General features: G+C 44.5%; 1 long non-coding RNA gene across 2 annotated transcripts; it reads left to right on the top strand.

Annotated features, from left to right (window-relative positions):
* Positions 1-16,144: 16,144 nt before the first annotated feature.
* Positions 16,145-23,083, top strand: LOC132028411 (uncharacterized). 2 transcript variants are annotated; one of them, XR_009407431.1, is made up of 4 exons: positions 16,145-16,266; positions 17,336-17,636; positions 21,736-21,835; positions 22,195-23,083. It is a non-coding gene; the product is annotated as an uncharacterized LOC132028411 (long non-coding RNA). The 2 variants fall into 2 exon arrangements; XR_009407430.1 differs by having other exon boundaries at positions 17,333-17,636.
* Positions 23,084-24,957: the final 1,874 nt, after the last annotated feature.

Genomic DNA, 24,957 nt, shown 5'->3' with positions numbered 1-24,957 from the left:
AGGCAGATTCCCTAACTACTGCTGATTAGATGATTCGTGATGGTTTAAAGTCCCATTTCTGCGAGAGCCAAAACTGTAATTTAATTAGGTATAAGTTTGGTGATGTGGGGCTTAGCATAAGTGACTTCCTCCTCTTTGGGACTGTGCTCTTGTTTTTACCAATATCTCAAGTATACGTTGGAGATACCCAGAGGAACAAAATAACTCCAAGAGAGCCCAAGCCACACAGCTTAAACACCATCTCTCCCTAAAGACAAAAGAAGAATGTTGGGAAGGGGAGGAGGGGGAGGCCAGTTTGGAAGGTTCCCAGGAAAAGCACAGTCAACAAGGGTTAGGTTTGCTATGCAACTTGAAGTCCGAGCCTTCTCCACTGGTAAGAATTCCTTGTGATTTAAAGTCATCCTTCTTGGTACAGAGAGGGAGACACTTACAAATGGAGACTTTCTTTATAAATGCAAATGGACCTTACAAAAGAGTAACTTCTATTCTGTTTTATAGTTTCTCCTGTGTCTGCAGGTTCTCAAAAATAATCAGCTCCAATAATCCTTATGTCCAAGAGGCATATTTTAGGGTGGCATATTCTGCTACCTTTCACCATTGTTTTGTTTATGAACATAGGGTGGCATTTTATCATTGCTTAAATATTTACTGCATAACTATGAATTTCTTTAAATGAATGCCTAGTATACAGGTGGGATTCAATAAATGCATGCTGTAACTTTTTCTGTCTTAGATTTCCCCCTCCCCCTGAAATTTCCCACCCCTTCTCTACCCCCACTCTTGCTACACAAACAATTATAGTGATCACTGGAAAAAGCATCTTCGAGAGTGTAAGGTTTTTCCGGCGAGATAAACACAACACCAGGCAAAGTGAGTGTAAGGCAAGGTTTATTAAAGGTTCTCTCCGGTGAAGTTTCAGGGCCCAGGTGAAGGGGAGCCGAGAAAGTTGCACCGGGAGGAGGTGGGCACCCTCAGGCGAGGTTCCGCAACTCTGGAAAGCAGAGTGGGGGAAGTCGCGCCCAAGGCAGGGAGGAGGGGGCTTTTAAGGGGTCTTGGGGAAAGCTCAGGGGTCTTTTGGCAAGTTTCGCTTATTTGGATATCCCTCCTGCTCATCGGGATCCCATTGGTCCACAGGAGCCCGGGGCGGGGGTCTCAGGTTCCTGCTTGGGCCTTTGTTCTCCTGTCCGAGCTCAGGTGGTGTGGCGGGAACTTTCGCCATCTTGGTCCTTTGTTCTCCTGTCCGAGCTCAGGTCTTGTGGCGGGAATTTTCGCCATCGTTGGTAGCCCTTCCTGCCAGCCCAACAGAGAGATATATCTTAAGACCTTCACAAAATACCTAATTCATAATATAAAAATAGTATCCACATGGCATGGGGCTGTCTTTCAAATATCATTCCCCTCCTAAGTCATAAGATCTCTGGGTTAACCCTCATATCACACATTAACCACTGACTTTTCCTCCCATCACCCGTGACCACTTTTCACCAAGAAACATAGTTTTGATCTTACGAGAATGGCTGTGTATGTGCTCAGGATCAGGTGATGGAATGGGGCAGAGGGCAGTGTTGGGGCTCTCTTCCTCCAGCTCAAGGTCAGCAATGATGTCAACCAGCCATGTGTCACTCAGTAACCTTCAGGGTTGCCATCAAACCCAGTCAACACCAGGTCAGCGTCAGCAGTGTGGCTAAGCCGCTGTGGACCATTCCTTTCCCAAGGCCAGGCCGCATCTTCTGGGCCACAAACACCCTTTCCTATTTTGATCCTGGGCTTTCTAACATTTCCAGGTTTACATCTTAACCATAGTTGATGTACAGCTTTTAACCTAAATTTTTTTCCTAGCTACAAAACTGAAACCATCACTTATATATACACCTGTGTTTGTAGGTATGTATATGTCTTTTTTATCCATTCATCAGGCTATGGATATTTAGGTTCTTTCCAAAATATGGTTATTGCTGATAATATTGTTATAAACATCAGTGTGCCTGCATCCCTTCAAAAAAAACAAAAACAAAAACAAACAAACAAACACTAAAACCATCACAGAAAATCCAGAAAAACGCCCCAAAAGAAAAACAACAACAACAACAAAATCATGTAATCTCTCCGTGTAGGGAATGTACCTGCTAACATTTGGGGGCAAAGCCATCCAGTCTACCCCCAACCCCTGCCCTCCACTGTACAGCTTTTGAAAAGGGTTATTCCTTCAAATGTTCTCATGTTTAAGAAAAGGGGAGAAAAAAGTCCTTTAGGTTATCCCTTCCAAAGAGAATGCAAGTAATCCCTATTATGTAAACTCTTTCAAAGAAACAGTCTGTTTGAAACTGTCGCGAAGTCATTTGTTGCTATAGCAACGCTTGGCCCCAGAGAGTAATAAACAACCATCCAGACTCCAGCCCCGGAACAGAAGCTGCCATTATCTCCCTCAGAGCTCTTCAGGGGGGCTCATTTTTGCCAAAGTTATTCATTTAAATTAGCACCTCCCTTCTTAGTCACTTGAATTTCTTCTGCTTCAGATGAAGCCACACCAGGGGGCTGAGAAAGCAGTTAGGGCAATAAATTGAGATGCTAAGGATTGGGGGCCACACTCCTTTGGTTGGTGGCCTTCTGAGGGTCTGAGATAAACACGGGTTATTTTCTTCTGGTGCAAGCTGTCTTTGCTGGGCACACCGTGGACCATTTTCATGCATGTCACCCAGGGCAAAGTTAGGTGAAGTGTTGGCCTTCCAAGGACAATTCCATTATAGTGAAAATTCTGACAACACTGTATTTAATCAACCCTAGGTAATTTTTTGAGCTAAAAGTGCTGAGAAAATCTCAAAGAGAATATTGTGGAAAGCTTTTTGCAATTTATGTACAGTCACGGAATATTATAGTCGAAGGGATAAGGGTTGGGGGTGGGGGAAGATGTTCAAAGTGCTTGATACGCATTAGTTTCTTTGGTTCTGACAACATGCTCCTACCAAGGCAGGTGGCCTTTCTTTTTTCCTTTCCTGTTTTACAGATAGGGAAGCAGAGGCTTGGAGAGATTAAGTGACTTGCCCAAGGTTTCTGGCCAGAAAATGGTAGAACTGATTTCAAACTCTTTTTTTTTTTTAAGATTTTGTTTATTTATTTGACAGAGATCATAAATAGGCAGAGAGGCAGGCAGAGAGAGTGAGGAGGTAGCAGGCTCCCTGCTAAGCAGGGAGCCCGATGCGGGGCTCGATCCCAGTTCCCTGGGACCATGACCTGAGCCGAAGGCAGAGGCTTTAACCCACTGAGCCACCCAGGTGCCTCTGGTTTCAAGCTCTTGCTGTCTATCATGATTGACCTTCCATTATATTGGACTGGAGCAGACATATGTGGAGCTCCTACTCTATGCACAGAATGCTGGAGATTTTACATACATTGTTTAAATGTCATGATTGACCTGAGTAGATGTTATCATTCCCATTTGTCAGGTAGGAAGCTGAGACTCAGAGATGTTTTACACCCAAACCCGTCTAGCTAGTTGTAGTATGGAGGAATTTGAACTCAGAGCTGGCTGGCTTCAAAGCCTGTGCTTCTTTCTCTGCACAGCATTGTCTGGTATTTAGAAATCATGAAGCCTGATGCCCTCTCTTTCCAAACGAGGAAACTGAGCCCTTGGACTACTGAGTGGTTTGCCCAATGTCATCCTTCACAGTCTAGAGACTGCCTCCCTCCAGCCTGACCAGGCAGATGGAAGACAGTTCATTCGTTCTAAGCTGACCTGGTGCGCATTAGGTTAAGTCCCAGGGGTGTCCCAGGGGTGTCTGTTCACAAAAGCTACTGTACTTGAAGAGTGTGTATTCAGTGTGAGATCACACTCGAGTGTTGAAATATTTCTGCTCTGTTTTTGGTCATCTCTTCTCCCTAACTTGACTTTTGTCAAGCCTTATGTCTGGGAGAATTTATCTTAGAAGTGAAGCATCAAAGGCCTTCCTCTAAATGACATTTCTGATGGTAAGCCTTCTTTATTAGTCTTTTCCCCTCCCTGCTGGGTCGCTGAGGCTGGTGGTATGGCATCCAAAGGTCATAGATCCTGTCAGTCAGACTCTCAGATGATCTCCTATTCCAGGTTCTGGTCACTGTTCCCTCCCCTTCCCCTTCATGCTAGGGGTAGAAATGGTATCCAGCTGATTTTAGCCACAGGGAACTGCCCCATAACCTTCTGTCCTATCTGATCTTGCCCACACTTTTGCAAACTGTCTCTTTAGTAATTGTCCAATTGGAGTATTTCCTGATGGGACCCTGACAGATTCACGCCTCCGGATATTCTCTGACTCATCACTCAATTTATTTCCTGCCTAATACTTAGCAAGCTCACTAATTGTTCCACTTAATATGTATTTGCTTTCCTAATGTCTTTCTCCCCTCTAGAATGTGAGCTTCGGGAGGAGCAGGACTTTACTGATTTATTATCAAATATTCTCTCCTTAAATCAGGATGGCCATCTTCATAGCCCAGCTGTCAGTGGTGCAGGAGGTTTCTAGGAATGATTGGTTGCAATTGGACGTAATGTTGGTGGTTGTCTCAGTTGAAAGGCTCCTTCCAAGACTCTTCTTCAGGGTGCAAACAAAAGTTACATTTCAGATTTACACCTGGCCCTGATTGCTATTTGCTTCTTTGGATTCATCCTGGGTGATTCCCACTGTGGTGATGCTGTCAGTATCATAATTATCATCACACCGTGGTCAAATTCATCTCAGTCAACAAGCCATGTCGACCAAGTCTGTGCACTGAGTAGTGCTGGAGCTGTGTCCAGGAGAAAGGGAAACCCACCTGCATGTAGCATGATGTGTCTTGGGCTGCTGTTCCCAGGTGGATGGTCATTAGCAGATCGAACACTCTTGGAGGAATCCCATGGAAACCCTACCCATGGGTCCACCCGGATGACTTATCAAAGGACATTTCAGGAGGAACTATCCATTTGGAGCCAGAAGGAAGACTGACATTTCAGACACACAGAGGCCAGCGCTCCCAATATCATGGGTCCCAGGGAAATCCCTGCTGCCTTTTGAGGATAGTCTCAGCTTCACCTCACTGGCTGAAGCTTCTAACCTTGCATTAGTCTCAGGGATGGACAGCCCTGAGCCTGAGACTTCAGGTTCTGCAGTCTTCTAACTTGGTTCAAATTCTGGCTTTCCCACTTAAGAACTCCAAGACTCTGAGCCACTCACTTAACTTTCCTGGACCTCAGCTTTTCATATGTAAAGTGGGAATGCCCACGCCCCATCCCTACAGTTATGAATATTAGGCTGAATGAGATCCTGTAGGAAAGGCACTGAGCACGTGCTCAATGAATGGTAAGTGGCAAATTTAGGGAGATGTCAGATTTCTCATCTGCCAGTTCTGCTGGGTAATTTTTACTTATTTTTATTTAAAGATCGCATTTATTTATCTGAGAGAGGGAGAATAGGAGTGGGGCAGGGGAGTGGGAGGAGCACTGGGAGAGGGAGAAGCAGACTCCCTGCTCAGCAGGCAGCAGGGACATGGGGCTCCATCCCAGGACCCTGAGATCACAATCTGAGCCGAAGGCAGATGCTTAAGCTGCTAAGCCATCCAGGCATTTCTCTACTGGATAAATTTTATACAACCCAGTTTCCCAGCGACTTACCCTTGAACCCCCCCTGTGTCATCTTTCCTTTGAGTTTCAGTGCTTTCCTAAAACAGTCATTTAGATTGTTTTTTATTTCTACTCCCACCAAAAGTTTAAAAAGCTTCCTTGCCATGGCTCTCGAGGCCCCTGGTGGTGTGGGTGAGGAAGATGCCTTAGTGATAGGAAGTATTTCCCCGTAGCCCTCCCAGTCCTGCCCTGGGGCTCTTTATCCACGCACCTCACCCCCTGGCTATTTGTCACGCAGGTGGGCAGTGCCCCAGGGCTCTGGGCTGGACAGGTGGCTGGGATTGGAGTCCTGCATCTGCCACCTACTTAGATTTGTGAATCTGTGTGCCTTTCAGAACGGCCCTACTCTCAGTTTCCTCATTTGTAAATATCATGTGAGGAACATTTAGGGCCCAGGGCTCAGAAATACAAGTGATTTCTGTTATAGAGAATTTTATTCTCTACCCTGGAGTTGCTGCTAATACACTTGATATTAGCAAGTATATTATAAAATTAGTACTTCTAAAATGTCCATGTTGAGTCAAATAGTTACCGCTGATTAAAGTTCCTGAGCGATTGCATTTCCGAGCTTTCTAATCACATTATAGATGGCTGCCAGTGACTTCAGTATTGATCTGATCAAAGGCTAGTTTCTTTCTTTCTTTCTTTCTTTTTTTTTTTTTTTGCCCCTTTTTGGAGGGAGGATGCTGAAGCCAGTGATCAGATGATCCAAACAGGACAATTCCTGCAGGTGGAACTTCCCCTAGCTTCTCTACAGCCCTCAAAAGAGAGCAACGACCCTGGCAGGTGCTTCTGTGGTGTGGGGCCTGCCCAGCGCCCAATTCTTGATTCATCACAGCTGAGAGTGCTCCCCGCTGGCCTCGCTGCTCCCTCTCCAGCCCGACCCAAAGCTCTGCTGTTCCCCAAACACTCCAGGTTGCCAGGCATGGTTTTGCCTATGCCCCTACCCCCTTCCCCACCCCCTCCTCTCTTCTTTTCTCCATGTCTGTTATTTCTTCCACGGGCAGATAATAATTATTAAATTATTATTAAATTGTTAAATAAAAAGTAATTATGCCAAATAATCCATATTTTCAGTTTCTCAATCCACAAAAGGGGGATCATAAGCTTTATTGCTAAGAGAATTAAAATGATGCATTTAAGGGCTTAATACAAGGGTTCGATAATTGGTAATTATTATCATTATACTTCATAATAACAATAATACATTAGATGGTATCTCCAAGTCCTCAGCACCAAGTTTGTTTGAAATAAAGCAAACAAACAAGCAGAAAAGGCAGTGAACCATGGTCTGGCTGGACTCCAGAAGTGAGGGGGTGTACCTAAGGTCCTCAGCTCGAAAATGGATTTAGCTATGGTCCAGGGAGACAGCAGGCGGTGCTGTTTCCTTACTAAAGAGACAGCCGACTTTCAACAGTGCAGCTTTGATGCAGAGTTTGAGAACTGAGCAGCAGTGCCCATAACAGCCAAACTGGAAGGAGCCTAGATGTCCTTCAGCAGATGAATGGATAAAGAAGACGTGGTTCATACATATAATGGATATTACTCAGCCGTCGGAAAAGAGGAATAGCTACCATTTACATCGAAATGGATGGAGCTGGAGGGTATTATGCTACCTGAGATAAGTCCGTCAGAGAAAGACAGTTATGGTTTCCCTCATATGTGGAACATAAGGAATAGTGCAGAGGAGAATAGAGGAAGGGAGGGAAAACTGAAGGGAAAGAAATCGGAGAGAGAGACAAACCATATGAGACTCTGGACTCGGGGCTACAAACTGAGGGTTGTGGAAAGGGAGGTGGGTGAGGACATGGGGAAACTCAGCGACGGGTAATAAGGAGGGCACGTGATGCAATGAGCACTGGGTGTTATATGCAACTAATGAATCATTGAGCATCATATCAAAAATTAATGATGGCCTATGTGTTGGCTCATTGGATTTAAATTAAAAGAGAGAGAGAGAGAGAACTGAGTTGAGCTGGAGTTTTGAGGAGCACTGAGTTCCTATGTTGGGAATCCTGTAGGTTCTGAACAAAAATCCCTTGACTCCTATGTCTGGGGTCCTGAATATCAGCCTGTGTTTGTCGTTGGCTGTCTTTGGGACTGTAGGCTAGTCACACAGCCTCTCTTGTGTCCCCAACCTGAAAGGAGGTCTCACTGGGGTGTGGATGGAAGAGGGAGAGAAGCAGAGAACAGGACCCTACCTAACACCTCAAGGCACATAGCTGGTATTCACCGTACGAATATATAGAAATACTTACAAATTAAAAAAAAAAAAAAAAAAAGGATGTTTTAAATTTATTCCAAAATCATGTTGACAAGGAAGTCGGGGGCAAGAAGAATGAAACAAGGTTGTTCGTGAGTTGAGAATTATTGATTCATGTGAGTTCACTGTATTTCTACTTTTGAATGCATTTGAAATTTTTCAACAATGGGATACATAGTTCTTTACCTAAGATTTTGCTTGACAATATTAGGAATCTTTCCACTGAAGACAGAAGGCAGGCTACAGAACAGCACTGGTAGGTGATGTTTCTCTTCTCAAAAGCCAGCAAATATCAGTGCTGGAGTAAAGGAAGGTAGCAGGTAAGCATGTTTAAGCAATTCTTCCAGAAGAGGAAGGAAGGTAACATTTGATTGGACCTGGAAGGATGAGTGCAGCTTTGTCAAGCAGAGGGAAGCAGGCCTCTACCTAGAATCAGCCATTTCTCCCATGAATCCCTGTGTCTTTGTAATGGTTAATGGCATTTGGAGCTTACAGTCTGGCAGTGTTCCTTTTAAAAACATAGCCCTACTGTTATTACCATACCTAGAAATTTATCAGTCATTCCTTAACATAGAAATCCTTTTAAAATAATACCTCTTGACTTTCACATCCTAATCTCATGATCTACTCTTCAAAATTTATCATGTGAAGCAATAATGCAAACAATGTGTGCCAGTCACCGGGAGAGGGGCTTCGTGTGACTCACTCACTTAACACTTGCAACATACCAAAGGGTAAGGAGTATCATCCCCATTTCATAGACAGGAAAACTGAGGCCTAGACATGAAATCATTTGCTTATGAATAGAAGCTCATACAGAGTAATGTAAATTGCCTAATTCTGGGCCCTGTGTTTACTTTATTCTATTGTACATACGGAACAGGGCATATGTGGGAGGCAGACATTATCATTTTATTTTTTTCATACATTATCATCTTAAAATGTCATTTAAATATATAGTACTTGTTGCTGGTTATCATGATTGGTGATATCTTAGTCTATTTTTAAACAATCCCTCATAAAATAAATTCTCTTTGCATTGCATGTAGCTGGTCTTTTTAAAAAATATATTATTATTGTTATTGGAAATAACAAAATTTCACCTCCTAGTTTAGAGAACAGCCTGTATTTATTTTTGCCTGCTTTCTAGAGGATGTGAAAGCCAAGCATCTTAGTGAAATTAATTTTAGGGATTTTCAAGAGAGGGGGTTGCAAACTGTTTATCAAATTCACATTGATTTCTCCCCCACAGGAATTCCAAACTACACAGGTAGAACAAAAAGGATTTTCTTTCTGGTTCCTTACAGCCCTCCTAAAGAAATACCTTTGAAACAAAAATGCAGAAATAAATATACACATCCATGGTCATCAAGGCTCTGATGTTACAATGTCTTTTTGTCTCTCTTGTTTGAATTGACCACAAAGTACTGTTATTCACTTTATTTAATAAACATTTAGTATGAGACGCTGTTCAAAGCACTTTACGTACACTCATTCATTAAGTCTTCCTATGCAAACCTCTCAGATGGATGTCATCATTATCCCCATTTTACTTATTTATTTTTAAAAATTGTATTTTTTTTTAATTTATTTGACACAGAGAGAGAGATCACAAGTGGCAGAGAGTCAGGCAGAGAGAGAAGGGGAAGCAGGCTCCCTGCCGAGCAGAGAGCCTGATGTGGGGCTCGATCCCAGGACCCTGAGATCATGACCTGAGCCGAAGGCAGCGGCTTAACCCACTGAACCACCCAGGCGCTCCATTATCGCCATTTTAGAAATGAAGAAACCCATGCATGAAAATGTAATTCACCCAGGATGGCACAGTTAGTAAGCTGCGGGGCCCAGATCGATGTCTGTGTGCCTAACCCCTGTGTATGCTACCTCTCCAGTTGTGGGCTTCTTTAGAAGTAATACGCACACCCACAGGGTTGAAGACTTTATGCAGAATAGCCCATTTGCTATCAGTAAATGTACCTGGAAAAAAAAGTACTTTCAAGACTTAAGAATTATCTAGCCTGACTCGAAGTTTCAGACCAGATCAGCAGAACACTTCTGTCTTAATTCTGGACATAAGAGATTAGGAATTTGAAATGACATGCTTTGTTTTTCCTCATCAAGTTTAAGTTTGATGAAGATAACAGAAATCTTTTGTGCAGAGGTAGATTCTGCTACAGTCAGGACCCCAGATGATATGGTATATTCAACATCTAGATGAAGAGTCAATTACACTTCCGGGTACTTTGTCGGGTTTCCATGGCAACAGCTGGCTGAATGTCTATGTTTGATTCTTTTCCTTTTAATACGACGTCAACAATAATGGTCATGATAATAATATAATAACACAAGTAGTCACAATAATAATGGCCCACATCTATCCAGCATTTGCCAGGGTCAGGGACAGTGCTAAGAGCACCAGGGATCTAATGTTTGGTGCTCACAATATAGCCCTGAGTCAGAGGCAATGCTATGTTTATTTCACAGATTAGGGAACCGGAGGTACCTACCTGAAGTTAGGTACCCTGTTTCAAGTCACAGAGTTGCAGATCTGAGATTTAGAACCATGTCAGCCATGTCTCTTTGACCAGGGCCTGAGTAATTTTCCAAATTACCTCTCATGTTATAGGGCTTAATTTAAAGCCCTCACCAATGCACATGGGAATTCAGTTTAATGTTATGCTTTGGTTTTCCCTCCTTTTTTAAATTCACGGACAAACTATTTTCTGAGTCATTATTCTGTACTAGGCTATGGTCAATATTGGGAGAACAAAACACAGTCCCTGCTTCATGGCACTGAAAAGAGCTTACAAAGGGAGAGAGATGGGCCTCTACAAGGAGGTTAAGAGGGGACAAAACAAGTCAATATCCTGATCCTGGAGACCCCATAGAAGGGGCACTTCCTGCAGTCTAGGATTGCGGGAGAAATCCTAGAGAGAAAGAGATCCTGGAGAAAGAGACAGCTCTGCTGTGACAAAAAGAACAAAGTGGAATTTAGCAGGAAAAGTTGGAATTGGGACAAAGGGCATTCTAAACATGAGGAAGAGCATTTGCTCAACTATGAGACAGAATCAGACACTTTTCAGGAAAATGCCAGAAATTAGGTATGATCTGAATTGGTGATAGAGGAGCTCAGTAAGAGATAAGACTAGAAAATTAAGGACTGATTTTGGGGGGACTTATATGCTCTGCAAGAGTTTATATTTGGTTCCTGGGGTGGTGGGGAACCTTCCAAAGCGTTCTGACTTTGAGGCCTCATGAGTTGTCAGCCACAGAGATCAACGTTTTCTCACACAGTTGGGAAGAGCTGTGGTCTAACCATGGGACTGACCATTTGACAAGTAGACCACCCTGGACAAGTCAGGATGCCCGATGATGGTAATAATAGCATCTGGTAAGTTGCCAGTGAATTCTAATTTCCCTGTGGTTGCTCAGAAGCCAGCTGATGTCCCAAGGCAGAAAGTCATTCATGATACCTTTTAAAGATGCTTCTCCAGGAAATGAAGATTACTGATGGAGCACGTAAGAGTGGAGCCTTGGACACTGCGCAGAGGTTAGGAAATGTAGGTGTGCATCTTGGGAACAATACAAACAGGGGTATTAATTGGTATCTAGTTTATTCTTCTGCTGTGAAAGCAAACTGTTCACTTGTTTGAAATATTACACTTTTATAGAAGTGAAGAGGGTGGGCTTTTGAGTCAGACATGTCTCAGTTCAAACCTGGGCTTTGCTGTCCATTTGCTGAGGCACTTGGGGCCAATTACCATACTCTCTGTGCCCAGGTTTCTGGGTCTCTAAAATGAGGCTAGAAAGAGTAACTACCTTTTATGGCCCTTGGGGTTATTAGGTCAATTAAGTGAGACAATGTAGAGAAGGTGCTTACCACTGTGCCTGGCATATAACAGCTAATAAATAATGGTATTACTATCTCACAACAGTCTCCTTAAGACCTGAATGACAAATAACTCTCGAAGGTATATGCATTGGAAAACTGGACATGTAAAGCTGAAAAAATGAATTAATAATGGTAGAATTTCAGACAGAGGGAAAGAATTAGGACCCAGAAAAAGGTTAAGCCATCCTTGCAGTGGGATTCAGGAAATACTTACAATCTTATCATCCAACATCTGACAATTCACTCTCTCTCCCCTGCTCTCTTTTTAATTTTTTTATTCAGAACTAATTTCAAATACACAGAAAAGTAAATATACCCATGAGATTCATCTGTCATTAACGTTTTGCCTCATGGGCATTTTTTCTCTGTACACACACATGCACTTGTCTCATACTGTTTGTGAGCCACACAGAGAAGTTGCCTTTTCCCTCTGCATGCTCTGTTGTGTGTCTCCTAAGGATGAAGACATTCCTGACGCACACTCACAGCACAGTCAGGACCATCATAAATTCAAGAGTGAGACAGCCTTTTCCTCTAGTCTACTGTCCACGTTCCAATTCTGTCAGTTGAACACAAAAAGTATTTTATAGCACTTTTCCCTTTGGTGCAGTTTCCAGTCCAGATCAGTCTTTGCATTGAGTTGGTCATATTTATTTGGTCTCTTTTAATACAGAATGATTCCATCCTTTTCTGGCTTAATATCAGTCTTTCCTTCTGAAACGAAAAGAGGGGCATCAGATATATCTAGGTTTGAATCCTGGCTTTTTCACATGAGGGGCTGAGTGATCCCGGGCAGGCTCCTTCACCTGTGGAGCCTCAGTCTTCTCATCTGCTAAATGGGAATACTCATCATCTCTGGCAAGAACGCAGGGAAACCACGTGTGACGCTAAGGCACTTGATGAGGAGCCTGGGACATAGTAAGTGATCAGTGCATTTCATTAATAGAATTAATAATGTGTTAGTGGGGGTGCCTGGGTGGCTCAGTTGTTAAGCATCTGCCTTCTGCTCAGGTCATGATCCCAGGATCCTGGGATCGAGTCCTGCATTGGACTCCCTGCTTGGCGGGAAGCCTGCTTCTCCCTCTCCCATTCCCCCTGCTTGTGTTCCCTCTCTCACTGTGTCTCTCTCTGTCAAATAAATAAATAAAATCTTCAAAAAAAAAAAACCAATAATGTGTTAGTGATGTAATTTGTTAGTGCAGCTCTGCCAGTTCCTTGCTGTGTAACCTTGAAGAGAATACTGTGTGACCTTGAAGAAAACGCTGTGCCTTTCAGAGATTCAATATCTTTGGGCGTCATAATGGAGCTTTTAATACCTTCCTCCCGGGATTGAAGGAGACATCACAGGTGGAGGGTCCAGAGCAAGCCTGGCGCATAGACGTGTTCAGGTAATGCCCTTTTCCTTCCCCCGGGGCCGGTGCTAACTGGCCTCTATTAGCAGTAACACCTCCTGCCTCCATTTCCCTTTTCATACTGGAGTCTCAAAAGGCAGACTTTGCGGAAATTAACTCCGTAAAAATTAACTCCCAGGCTTGACAGCATGTGCTTTCCCATGGGAAGTTCTGGATCCCTAAAGATTCTGTCGTGAAAGAGAAGCTGGGGACCCCACCCTCTGCACGACAGCTTTTCACCAAGTGTATTTTGGAATAATCTTCTCTCTGTTGGTCAAACAAATTGCCTGGGTGTGCTGGGTGTGTTGGGGGTTAGGAGGAGGGATGGTGGTGCTTCCAAGTCCCTGTGACTCACTGTTGATTGAAATTAGAGTCTGGGGATCCTGGTGACCTTCACGTCACTGTGGAAATTCTGACGTGGTGACCACCCAAAACAGAGTTCTCCAGGGCTGCCTGGAATGCCCAGTGGTCAGATCTCAACTATGCCACCTTCTCAGGGAAGACTTGTCTGACCTCTGCATCCCGTGTCACCCCCTGATCCCTGATATCACACCCCTGTTTTATTGTCTTCTTGACATGTAGTGCTATCTGATGGCGGGTCCGGTTTATCTGTTTACCTGTTTCTTGCTTGTTCTCCTCCACCAGGGTATAAGCCCCAGATGTCAGAGAACGTGACTATGTTACGCTCTACTGGATCCCCAGCATATGACCTGGTGGTCACCAATTTCATCAGTCACCAATACTTGTAGCCTGAGTCAGTGAATCTTTTCCCCCCTCTGATCTCCCAGTGGTGATGGATCTCAGTAAAGGCCAAATGAGTTCACCATGCTTTGGGCCTTGTCATAACTTTGAGGCATATAGTGGGAGCTCCAGAGGGCCTCTGTGATGGATAAGTTAAGACCATTTAGGATCATCATGGCATTTGGTCCCTGGGAGCTGGGAGGCCAGCTTCCTCTCTGGGTTGGGATTTTCTCTTTCCCTTCTTTAATTAAAGTTGCTTATCATGCCCCCTCCAGTGGCTCTGGCCCATCCTGGATGCAAAAACCCTGGGGATGGCCAGGAGCTCCTTTCTGAACCATCTTCTCAAACATGGGGGACATTCCTTGTTCAAATGAGCTGCATGTAAAAAAATACGAATTTTTGGATGTGACATGAGGTCACTGATTTGGTTGCTGAAACTCAAAAAACTCATCCAACATGTAGAACTGTTATGTGGTGGTCTGGGAAAAGTAGAACCATCACACTCAGCTCTTACTTTATACCCTGCGGGATTAGAAATCCCAGCTTGGGGTCTGGGTCTTGGTCACGCTCCATAATATCTGAGTGACACGGGCAAATGCGTTCCTTTCTCGAGCATCCGTTTCCTCATCTGTGAGTGGAAATCATAATGCTTACCTCACCTGTGAAGATCGAGTGACCTACCCAAGTTGGGGCCCCCAGCAGAGGCTGCCTGAGGCTTTCCTCATGCGGGGCCAGGCAGATTGGTGTAGGGTTCAGAACCCATGTCTCTGGTGTCAGACAGACCCGAGTTTGTATCTCAGTTCTTCCTCTTCCAAGCTGGGTGACTGCAGGCAATGAACTTGGCTTCTCTCAACCCCCTGTTTTCTCATCTGTAAAGTGGCTATCCTGATGTCTGCACACTCTTTAGGACCACTGGAAGAACCAGCTTGAATGCATCTTTACATAAAAATGTCATTCAGGTAGTTATTATTTTTTAAAGCCTTATAAATTCAGATCCTTCCTTCCCTTCCAGGCAGAAATGAAACTAACACTGTGGCCAAGTTCGAAATGACAGCCAAGTCCCCAAATGAAATAACAAATTTATTATTCAACCAAATCTACAGAAACAGCTTGTCTTATTCGATGGCAGTATCCTTTTCAACAGAAGGGGTGACAGAGTGGCCTTTGATGTTGGGTGTGGGAGGTACGTCCCAGAAAAAAAACAAGAGAGAGTCGCTGCCTCCTGTCTTTGCTCAGCTGCGACCACCCCTTGCCCAAAGCAACACATATCCCCCATTTACTCAGTAATTCATGCATCTCTTGTCCTCGGGGAAACCAGGTCGGCAGGACCTTGTCCTGAGATGTGCTCCTGGGGTCTTCTTCACAGGGCTTCCTCTGCTTCAAGGGGCCTTCCTCTGAGTAAAGCTATGTTGTTTGGTTTGTTTGCGGACGGAGGTAGGGGGCCTCTGGCTTGGAGAGACAGGCTGGAAATGACCTTCTCTAGCTTGACTCTGCAGGTTTGTTTGCAAGAACACAGACATACAAGTGGCCGCTGACAATTGTGCTCCCACATCATATACGGGCATATTTTGCTCAGAAACATGCCCTGTTAGTTGTTGAAACCTCTTTGCATTCCCCGAAACAAATGACACTAGAGCGTATTTTCTTTTGGGGGGCAGTAAATAAAAGTCTTTTATGTTGACAATGATAATATTATATTCTACAATCTATTTGCATTTCTCTATTCTGTGGATTTTATTGCTTGGTATAAATCCCCAGGCTGAGGCACATTAAGCTTCACTGAGGGAGAACTGGTACGTTTTATCATAGGGCAGGACAGCTACCTGCATGACATGTCACCTGCAGGGACTGGCTTTTGCCCCGATGTGCAGGGAATATGTGTAGGGAGAGAGAAATGCATAGGTGTGCAGATTTTGGCATGTGTGCATGAAGCCTGGAAGAATTTTCCTTGGATCCACAATCAAAATGGATTTCCAAGCGGGAGCTGATCTGAGCACACACCTCTTATGTGGGCTGCCTATGGCCCCATTTCACCAGGCAGGTCCTCAACAAATGATCGGCGCCTGCTTCAGCTCTGGCCAGAGCTCTCTGGCCCATGTGGTGGGCAGAACCCTGACACGAGGACAGAGAAGCATCTCAGAGACTCGAGGAGGAATTGAGTGTCTCACCACCTTCCTGCAGGTCTTCTGAATATGTCTGAGCATAGGAGACTCTTCCTTCAACAGGCAAGTCAGTAACTGCTGCGATAAACACGACACAAGCTTGAGCTAGCGTGAGTCCACGGAGTTCTGACCATGTGCCATGCACTGTGCTAAGCACCCTCTCATTTAATCCTTTCAACAATCCCTCTGAGGTAGGTGTGGCGGTTACACCCCCACTTTACAGATGGGGACCCTGGAGCCCAAAGTTCCGCGGCTGGTAACTTGCAGAGTAGGAATTCATCCCCTGGGCCTTCTGGCTCTGGCTGCAGTTACTCATGGCAGAAGGGAATATGCTAAGGGTACCTTAAGAAACCATCGCTGATGGTCCCCAAACCTCTCCACGGGCAGGGATAGAAATATGGAGGAGAAATGAATGAGTAGTGGTGTTTTGTTTTGTTTTAAGATTTTATTTATTTATTTGTCAGAGAGAGAGAGAGAGCGAGCACATGCAGACAGAATGGCAGGAAGAGACAGAGAGAGAAGCAGGCTGAGTAAGGAGCCAGATGTGGGACTCGATCCCAGGAACACTGGGATCATGACCTGAGCTGAAGGCAGCTGCTTAACCAACTGAGCCACCCAGGTGTCCCATGAGTAGTGGTTTTAATGGGATAATTATATTATCCCATTATGTTGTGGGATTATGTTGTTTGATTGCCTGACAGAAGTGAATTTCCATAATGTTTTTCTGCTTCAAGGCTTTTTTTTTGTTTTTGTTTTTTCTTTTCTAAGGATGTTTTCCAGGTGTAGGAAATAGGAATTTATTGTGTAGCTACCCTGAAGAGACTTTGACTCTATTAGAAGGTTTGAGTAACTTCATCCCAAATACCTTGAAAAAATCAAGGAGTCTCTGCTGCAGCTCCATTTAGAAGACCCCCCCAAATGTGGTGATTTCGAGGTCACTAGTTAGGTTCAGCTAATGTGACTTCTAGATACTCAATCTTTAATGGAAAAGTTCTGTGTTTTGGATTACTGGAGTCATAAAGTGCTTATTTAGCTATGTTTCAAGCCCATTTATCTGTTGTTGAGTCTAAGGAAAATGTATTCCATCAGAAAGGGTAGATGGAAGAGGAGTAAGAAATGATTTTCTTTCTTTTTCCCCTGACTCATCTGAATGGTTGTTTTCAAGTTGAACTTTCAAGTGTGGCATTTGTGAGTGAAATCGCCCCTTTTATTTTCAAGGTAACTGAATCCTATTTTTCACTTTCCATTTCCTTCTAGAAGAATCCAGATGTTTTTAGAACTTAGCTTCTCAGCGAGTGACGTGGCAAGGTGGACACTTCAGTATGGTAAAAGAGACTGGTGTGGCAAGGACATTCAAGACACGGTCGGTCCGGCCTGTCCTCCGCAGCTGAACCAACCCCACCAGCCTCAGACAGCATATTGATTTCGCTGTGTTTTCACTTGAAACACCAGAGGAATGTCCATACCTTGTCCTTGGGCCAGGCTTAGGGGGCAGGAGAGCTAGAAGTCTGGCCAGAGTCATGTCACCCTTGGAGGAACCGAGAGGCGATATTACTCAGAGGTAAAGCCTGGAACCGTCTGTGAAATTGGCTTAGATCGGTGTCTCCAAAAGTGTCAGACAAATGAGGGTTGAACTTAGGTGACATTGGAAGGGACTTTAAATATTGGGTCCCATAGTAACATATGATTATCTTTCCAACTGTCTCTCAGTCCTTTTGATCACATAAAGGACAGAGTCTCCGCTAGATGCTCAGTCTTTAACATTTTTCTCACCTCTGTTTTTCATATAAAGAAAAACCAGGCCTGAGTCTTGCGCCTTTAGGACACAACTGTTTGCAATTAATAACACTTTTATTTTTCACTGTTTCGTTTTTATTTATGATAAACTTTGATGGATGGCACTTTTAAAGGTAGGATATAAAGTTTTGTTTTAAGATGTGTGGGTGAAGATGTTTTTTACTGGTAAGTGAGTTATTCTGTGTGTGGGTGTGGCTAAACTCAGCGACATGGCCTAGGAGCCCTAATGTTTGGGACACACTGGTCTAGGTGGCCCAGTAAGAAGTTGAGGGAGGTTGGTGTCTGCTGAACTCACAGGTGTGATTTCCGATTGTCCCTCTACCCCTCAATGGCTGTGTGCTTAGCTTCCCTGAGCTTCAGTTTTTCCATCTGTAAAGTGGGTGTTATGAGCCTCTGGAGGAAAGCCACCTTCTTCTGTTTCCTACAACAGAGTGGGACCTGTGGTTGGTATTCACAGAGACGCTGATCCCTGGGCCAAGCCTCTGGAGGGCCAGGTTCCCTCACTTTGGGGTTAGTTGTGTTCTGTATCCTTATGGCCAGGGCTCTGAGTGTGTTGCTGGGTGGGAAAACGGTGAGATACAATTCCTGACTGCCACGGCTTGCTGAAGAAGTGTGCTCCTGAGGCCAGGAAACCAAGAAGGCACCATCTGGTCATCAGGGATCAGCAGCATGAAGGTCAAAGTTTTGTACACCGGCAGGCTTTCCCCTTCTCAGGCTGCAAATCTTTGGCAATCGGAGGCAGGCTCCGGATTAAGCTTAATTAAAATTCACTCTTAATTAGGGCCATTACTTAAAATCAACTCTATGTAATGAAGCTGTGTAATCATAATTAAGCCCCAGAAATGGAATTAGGAAGCACAGAATGTGAAAGCCAAACACAGATGGGTCCAGGGCCTATGAGGACAGAGACAGGACTTCTGGATTCAACAGAATTTTCCAAAATAGCTAAGGACCAATGGTTGCATTGACAAGAAATTTAGTGGCCACCAGGACTATGAACTAATTAGAAAGAGGATTTAGGATAAATGGGACCCAGAGAGGCAACTTGTGTGACGTTTTGGGCAAACGGATGGGGCAGCGTCAAGCAGAGAGGACCAATGTATGGTGAGGAGGAAAAAGAGCACTTAGCAATCTTGTATTGAGAACTTACTATATATCCAACACTGTTCTGCCTTTTCTTCTTCTTTTTTTTTTTTACTGTATGAATGAACTAAATCTATTGTCATGATCATCCTGTGAATAGGTATTATTGTTTCCTCCAACTTACAGATAAAGAATCTAAGGCTCAGAGAGGTTTAGTAACTTGCCCAAGGTCACACAGCAAGTAAGCGGCAAATACTAAGGGCTGCACAAATGGTAGTTATTATTATAAAGTACTATCTGCCTATCTGTTTGATCTGTTGGCCAGAGCTAGTAAGACCTACAGACAGCACACTCCCAGAAGCTATGCATAAGTGCCAATGGAGGACACTCACCCATGCTTGTCCCCAGATCCCAAGCCTAGACCTCTAATACTGCCGGGGAAGACCAGGCATTTAGGTTCAGAGAGGAAGGTATTATTGGGTGCTGATTCCAGAATTGTGGAGCTGGAGGCAGAAGAGAAAGCAAGAGAGAACTCCATTTGATACCTGTTTTTTGACTGAGCATTTCAGTCAAATCCCCTGGGAATTATGGTCAGGAGTGGTTAAAGGGATATCTAGGTCCCTGTAGCTTTTCCTCCTAAGCCCCCAGTTGTGCAGAGGGTGCTCATACCTTATCTATACATGCAAACTGTGTGCCTGACATTGACCTGGGCTCCACACACACGTTATCTCATTTAGCTTTTACCGAAGCCCCACAAAGCAGGAATTACCACTCCCATTCTACAGATGGGGAAACTGAGACTCCGAGAAGCAAAGCTATTGGCTCACTGACCACTGTGAAGTACATTCTTTGATGCTTAAATTGTGTTTTTAGTTTATTCCTCCAGAACACTGTGTTGTCCCAGAGATCCCGTCTAGGCTAGGGTGCTTCCCAGACTCTTCCGGCTCCCAGTCGAGTCAGACCAGCAGGAAGGACTTGTCAGATTCAGAGCCAAATGTGCCTCTGGTGCTGGAAATGCCCTGCAGTTCATGTTTCCCAAATAGCCTCAGACCCATGCAGTGAACTCTCTCTGTGGCATGCACTCCACAGTGCTCGCCTCCTGGGACGGGGAGGTCACTACCAACTGAGTTAAATCTTTCATTTCTGGAAGGTAGTGTAGAATGGAAATTTGGTCTAGGCCTAATGAGCATTAAGGCCTTCCAATTCCAGATTTTTGATATCTCTAAATGAGTTTTACACTGAGTCCATAGTGAAAGAGTTCATCTGTTAATTGTAAATGTTTCAATCACATTGCATTTTTTTTTCCCACAAAGCTGTGTTAGACTTTCCCCATTTTTTTTATACCCCAGAACCTAAATTGAAAAAAAAAACAAAAAACAAAAAACACAGGGACCGCCTATGTGGCTCAGTCAGTTAAGTGTCTGCCTTCAGCTCAGGTCATGACCCTGGGGTGCTGGGATCCAGCCCCACTTTGGGATTCCCGCTCAGTGGAGAGTCTGCTTCTTCCTCTCTCTCTGTCCCTCCCCCTGCTCGTGCTCTCTCTCTCTCTCAAACAAATACATAAAATCTTAAAAAAAAAAAAAAAAAAAAAAAAAAAAAGAACATAGGATGTGGCTGGTCCATTGTCCATTTCTAAAAGGCCCCAAGAATTATCAAGGACATTTCCTTTGGGCTCTGAACTGTATGTTTGCATGTTTGCACTCTGGGTGGGGGGTTAGGGAGCATCTGTTCCCGTAGTGCCTCTTGCTTATGCCCTGGCTGTCCTTCCTATGGGGGTGTGGGAACTAGAGGGAGGTCTTGCTCTGATAAGAAAAGTTTTAGGTATGCGGCCCAGTATCCACCTTACAGAGACAAGAATCCTACTGTTTTGAGAAGAGTAAATGGTGGGAGACAGAGAGGCTGGTGGACAAATCAGGTTTCTCAGGATCCTAGAGACCCTTCTTTGCCAGGAATGGGACAGCATCCCTGTGCACCTGCCAGGCTGTCCCATCACACAACTCCAGGGGGTACCCTTTACATGGTATTCTATGCAAAGTCCTCCCTATGGGGCTGTGCCACCGGGAGGCCCTGATGCAAACCTCAGTCCCAAAAAGCACCCCCAAAGAGAGCTAATGCTACATTAGGGGGCTGAACCCCATATTGCAAGGTGTTCACAGACACTGACTCATGGGGAGGCCACCATCACTCTCGCAGCCGTGACCTCTTTGTCCTTTATCCTGAGACCATTTGCTTCTATTTACACTAAATAGCTGCAGTGCCATTTGCTGGTTCCTGTATTTTGGGCAAGCTCAGCTGGAGGCCCCCGCAGCCGGTCTGAGCAGGCAGCTGTCGTGCTGGTGGTCACGCGGAGGTCCCGTTCTTCCAACAAAGTTTAGCAAACTTCTTATCTCCCACAAAACTGGTGACGTAATGTTTATGAAAGATCACTCTGTCCCCTTCCCCTGGACTGTGGGCTGCCAATGTGACCAACCTGTGCCAGAAGGTGGACTCTCTTTGGCCACCATGCTTTCCCCATTTCCTCTCCTGCTCCTTCATTTGGGTGGAAAACTTCACTGAGGTCCATCCTCACTGCAGGTGGGAGGACAGGACTCTCCATCGACCTTCACATTGGCCTGCGCATCTCCACTTTCAAGGCACATTCACAGCTCCTTTATAGCAGGAATCAGAGGCAGAGAGAAGGCAGACATCTTGGCCAAAGTTATAAAGCAGGATGGTAGCTGGGAGGGGACCTACCTCCTGAAGTCCCTTCTGAACTGATTTGTGATCATCATTCATTTCAGATTCCTTATTTTTGAGATGGATGGGTAGACAAATGGATGGACGGACAGATGGATGGATGGATGGACATATGGATGGACGGACGGACGGATGGATGGATGGGTGAGGACCTAACCATAAAGTTAGATAGGAGAAAGAGCACTGGACAAGGAATAGCAGGTGGAAAGTAGAGATGACTGTGTACGTGTAGGTAGTTCTTGAAGGATACATTAAAACAAAACAAAACAAAACAAAAACTATGGACAATAAATAGTTACCTCTGGGAAAGGAATGGGGAATCTGGGTGAGAGATTTTTTTTTTTTAATCTTTAATGTTTTAATGTTTTAATTTTTTGTTGTTTTGTTTTGTTGTCCCTTGGTTTCCTCTGAAGTGTTGACATAATTTTCATGGGCATCTGTTAGTTTTAAAATTTTCCATTTCTACGCTTTCACCCTCTCCATTCCCACGTGTTTGTCCACAGGGGAGATCAGAAGCCAGCCCTCTAGGAGAGTCCCATCAGTCTTCTTAAGAGAACCCAGCAATTCATTTCCTGGTCAGAAACCTGCTCCTATATTTGAACCACGTCCATTGGCTCTGTCGGACTTGCTGTGGCTCAGGCGGAGGGAGGCTGAAGAGAACTGCAGCGGGTGGCGGGTGAAGCCCAGCCCTTGGAGTCTGAGAGCCTGTGTGGCCGCCCTGGTTACTTCTCCCCCGACTCAGGTCCCAGGGAGCCTGTTTGCAGAGGGAGAGTGGAGATGTTTGCTGCACAGGTGCTTTACAAATACAACGGATTGAAAACCACCCTCATCCCCACGGTCTGGAACTGGTTCATGATTTTCAGTTCAGCTGTAGAATGGAATTCTGTGCCGTCATTAAGAATAAAAGAAATCGTGTACTTTCCGCTTTTAGTGTTAGGTTACACAAACGAACAAACACCTCCGTCTTGGGCAGCCTGGTTTTGTGGCTTGCAGATGCCCCATGGCTGGTCTGCACATCAGCCTGGGCTGGGGGCTGCTCTGCTGCCATCGGGGGCCCCTCATGGTGGCGTGCAAAGAAGTCGAGTCAAAATACGCCCAGAGCACCTGGTTGGCTCAGTGGGTTAAAGCCTCTGCCTTCGGCTCAGGTCATGATCCCAGGGTCCTGGGATCGAGCCCCACATCAGGCTCTCTGCTCGGCAGGGAGCCTGCTTCTCCGTCTCTCTCTGCCTGCCTCTCTGCCTACTTGTGATCTCTGTCTGTCAAATAAATAAATAAAATCTTAAAAAAAAAAGTACGCCCAGAATGTTAACAATAATCATCCCTTCGTTGTGATACTCTGAGTAACTTGTCTTATTTTTCGGTTTTAATCCCATTTCCAATGTGTGAATCTGATTCTTTGTGGAAAAAAATATTAAACATTTATAAAGAATCTCTCAAATAAGGAGTAACATAAAAAAAATCCCTGCACAGGAAGGAAGGAAGATGAGAGGATACATTTGGATGGCAGGACCATAGATGGCTTTGTTCTCCTTATCTTTATATTTTTCTGAATTTTCTGCATTTGATATGTTTACTTTTATAATAGAACATGCACATTTAAGATGACTTTTTTTCTTAAATGGGTAGAGAAGGGAAGAGAAATTATGCTATTGAAAAGCCAGAGCCTCAGGCTCTCCAAAGCCTGTTCCTGTTAATTGGTTGCCATGTCTGAGTTCCTAAAATGTGCCTGTCGCTGGGCTGGGGGATACAGAGGTGAATGAGATGCAAATTGTGTAATCAAGAAAAATCACAGTCTAGTTGAGGAAGAAAGACCCTTTCTGATACAAGATGCAAGCTCTCATCCTAGCATTAGGCTATCAAAATAATAATCCTAATACTGGGGAGGAACTCCTCTCCCTTTATTAACCATGTCAGTTCTGAGCCTCAGTTTCCTCTTCTGTAAATGGAACCTGCCCCACAGCGTCCCTGTGGAGGTCAAATGAAGCCACACATACAGAGCTTAGCAAAGGTGTTTTTTAAATAGTCCATCCTCAACACAATGAAATCAAGACACACAGGGCCAGAGTACAAGGTGAGAGGAAGGTGATTTGGGGCAGACACGAGAGTGATGGATGTCCCTGCCACATGCCTTGTGGACAGGAGCATCTGGCTCTCAGATGTGTGCAGAGGAGATTGGGGGCAATAAGGCTACTGCACGGGTGGAGGGGACTCCTGGCTGATGGACCGGTAATGAGGGCAAGATATGGGTTTGATTTGTCCCTGGCAGTGGGTGTCCAGTGGAGCCGTATGGAGATGTGACTCTGTTATCCTTGGCATCATGTCTTCAGTCTGGGGAGAAGAAATCCTAAATTTATCATTAAATCAGATGACTATAGAAAAACAGATATCTATGTGCTGAGAAAATGGGTTCATTCATTCATTCATTCATTCATTCATTTATAAGAGTTCTTGTACCTCTGTTTATATTTCCTACTGCTTAAGTTTCTATGGTGGCTACACAGATTGTTAAGGCTCTAATCTCAAGAACCTTACAGCCAGGAGAGGGAGGTGAGTACTAACCCAAGGCTGTTAACCTATAAACTGAGCTGGTTATGTCATGGCCACACTGCCACTTACAATGCCCCAATGGATTTCTATTTCTCTCAGGAAAAGTACAAACTCTTATCCAGGCTAAAGCATCCCCATATGGTCTGACCTCCTGAGATCCATCTCTTACCATCTCCCTCCTTTTCCCTCATTGTTCTTCTTTCAGTGGTCCTCATCAGATTCCCTTCAACCACAGGCCCTTAACACATGCTGTTCACTCTACCACCATTATCTCCTCTGGTCCACTTATCCTTCTAAGTGCACACCAATGCTGCCTCCTCAGGGAAGGCTTTCCCGGTCTATCTGAATTGACTCTGTCCTTATCACACATTCTCATACTGACATCCTTCATAACTCTTACCCAGTCATGGTTATTTCGCATTTATTTACATAACTTTATTAATAGCTGTTTTTTCTGCCAAACTGTAAGCTCCGTGAGAGAAAGGAGTGTGTCTTTTCAAAAAGTCAACTTTACTGAGACATAATTTTTGTACAATAAATACACCCATTTCACTTGTACATTTCAATAGAGTGTTGACAGATTTACTCAAAAATGTATAAACTGTGTAATCCTAGTCAAGATATAGAATATTTCTATCACCTTGGAAGTTCCTCTGTGCCTCATCCCAGTCTTTCTGTCCCTGACCCCAGACAACCACTGCTCTGCTTCCTGTCTCCAC

This window comes from Mustela nigripes, chromosome 12, assembly GCF_022355385.1.
Source record: "Mustela nigripes isolate SB6536 chromosome 12, MUSNIG.SB6536, whole genome shotgun sequence".
Taxonomy (NCBI): domain Eukaryota; kingdom Metazoa; phylum Chordata; class Mammalia; order Carnivora; family Mustelidae; genus Mustela; species Mustela nigripes.
This window is presented reverse-complemented; position numbering and strand designations above follow the sequence as displayed.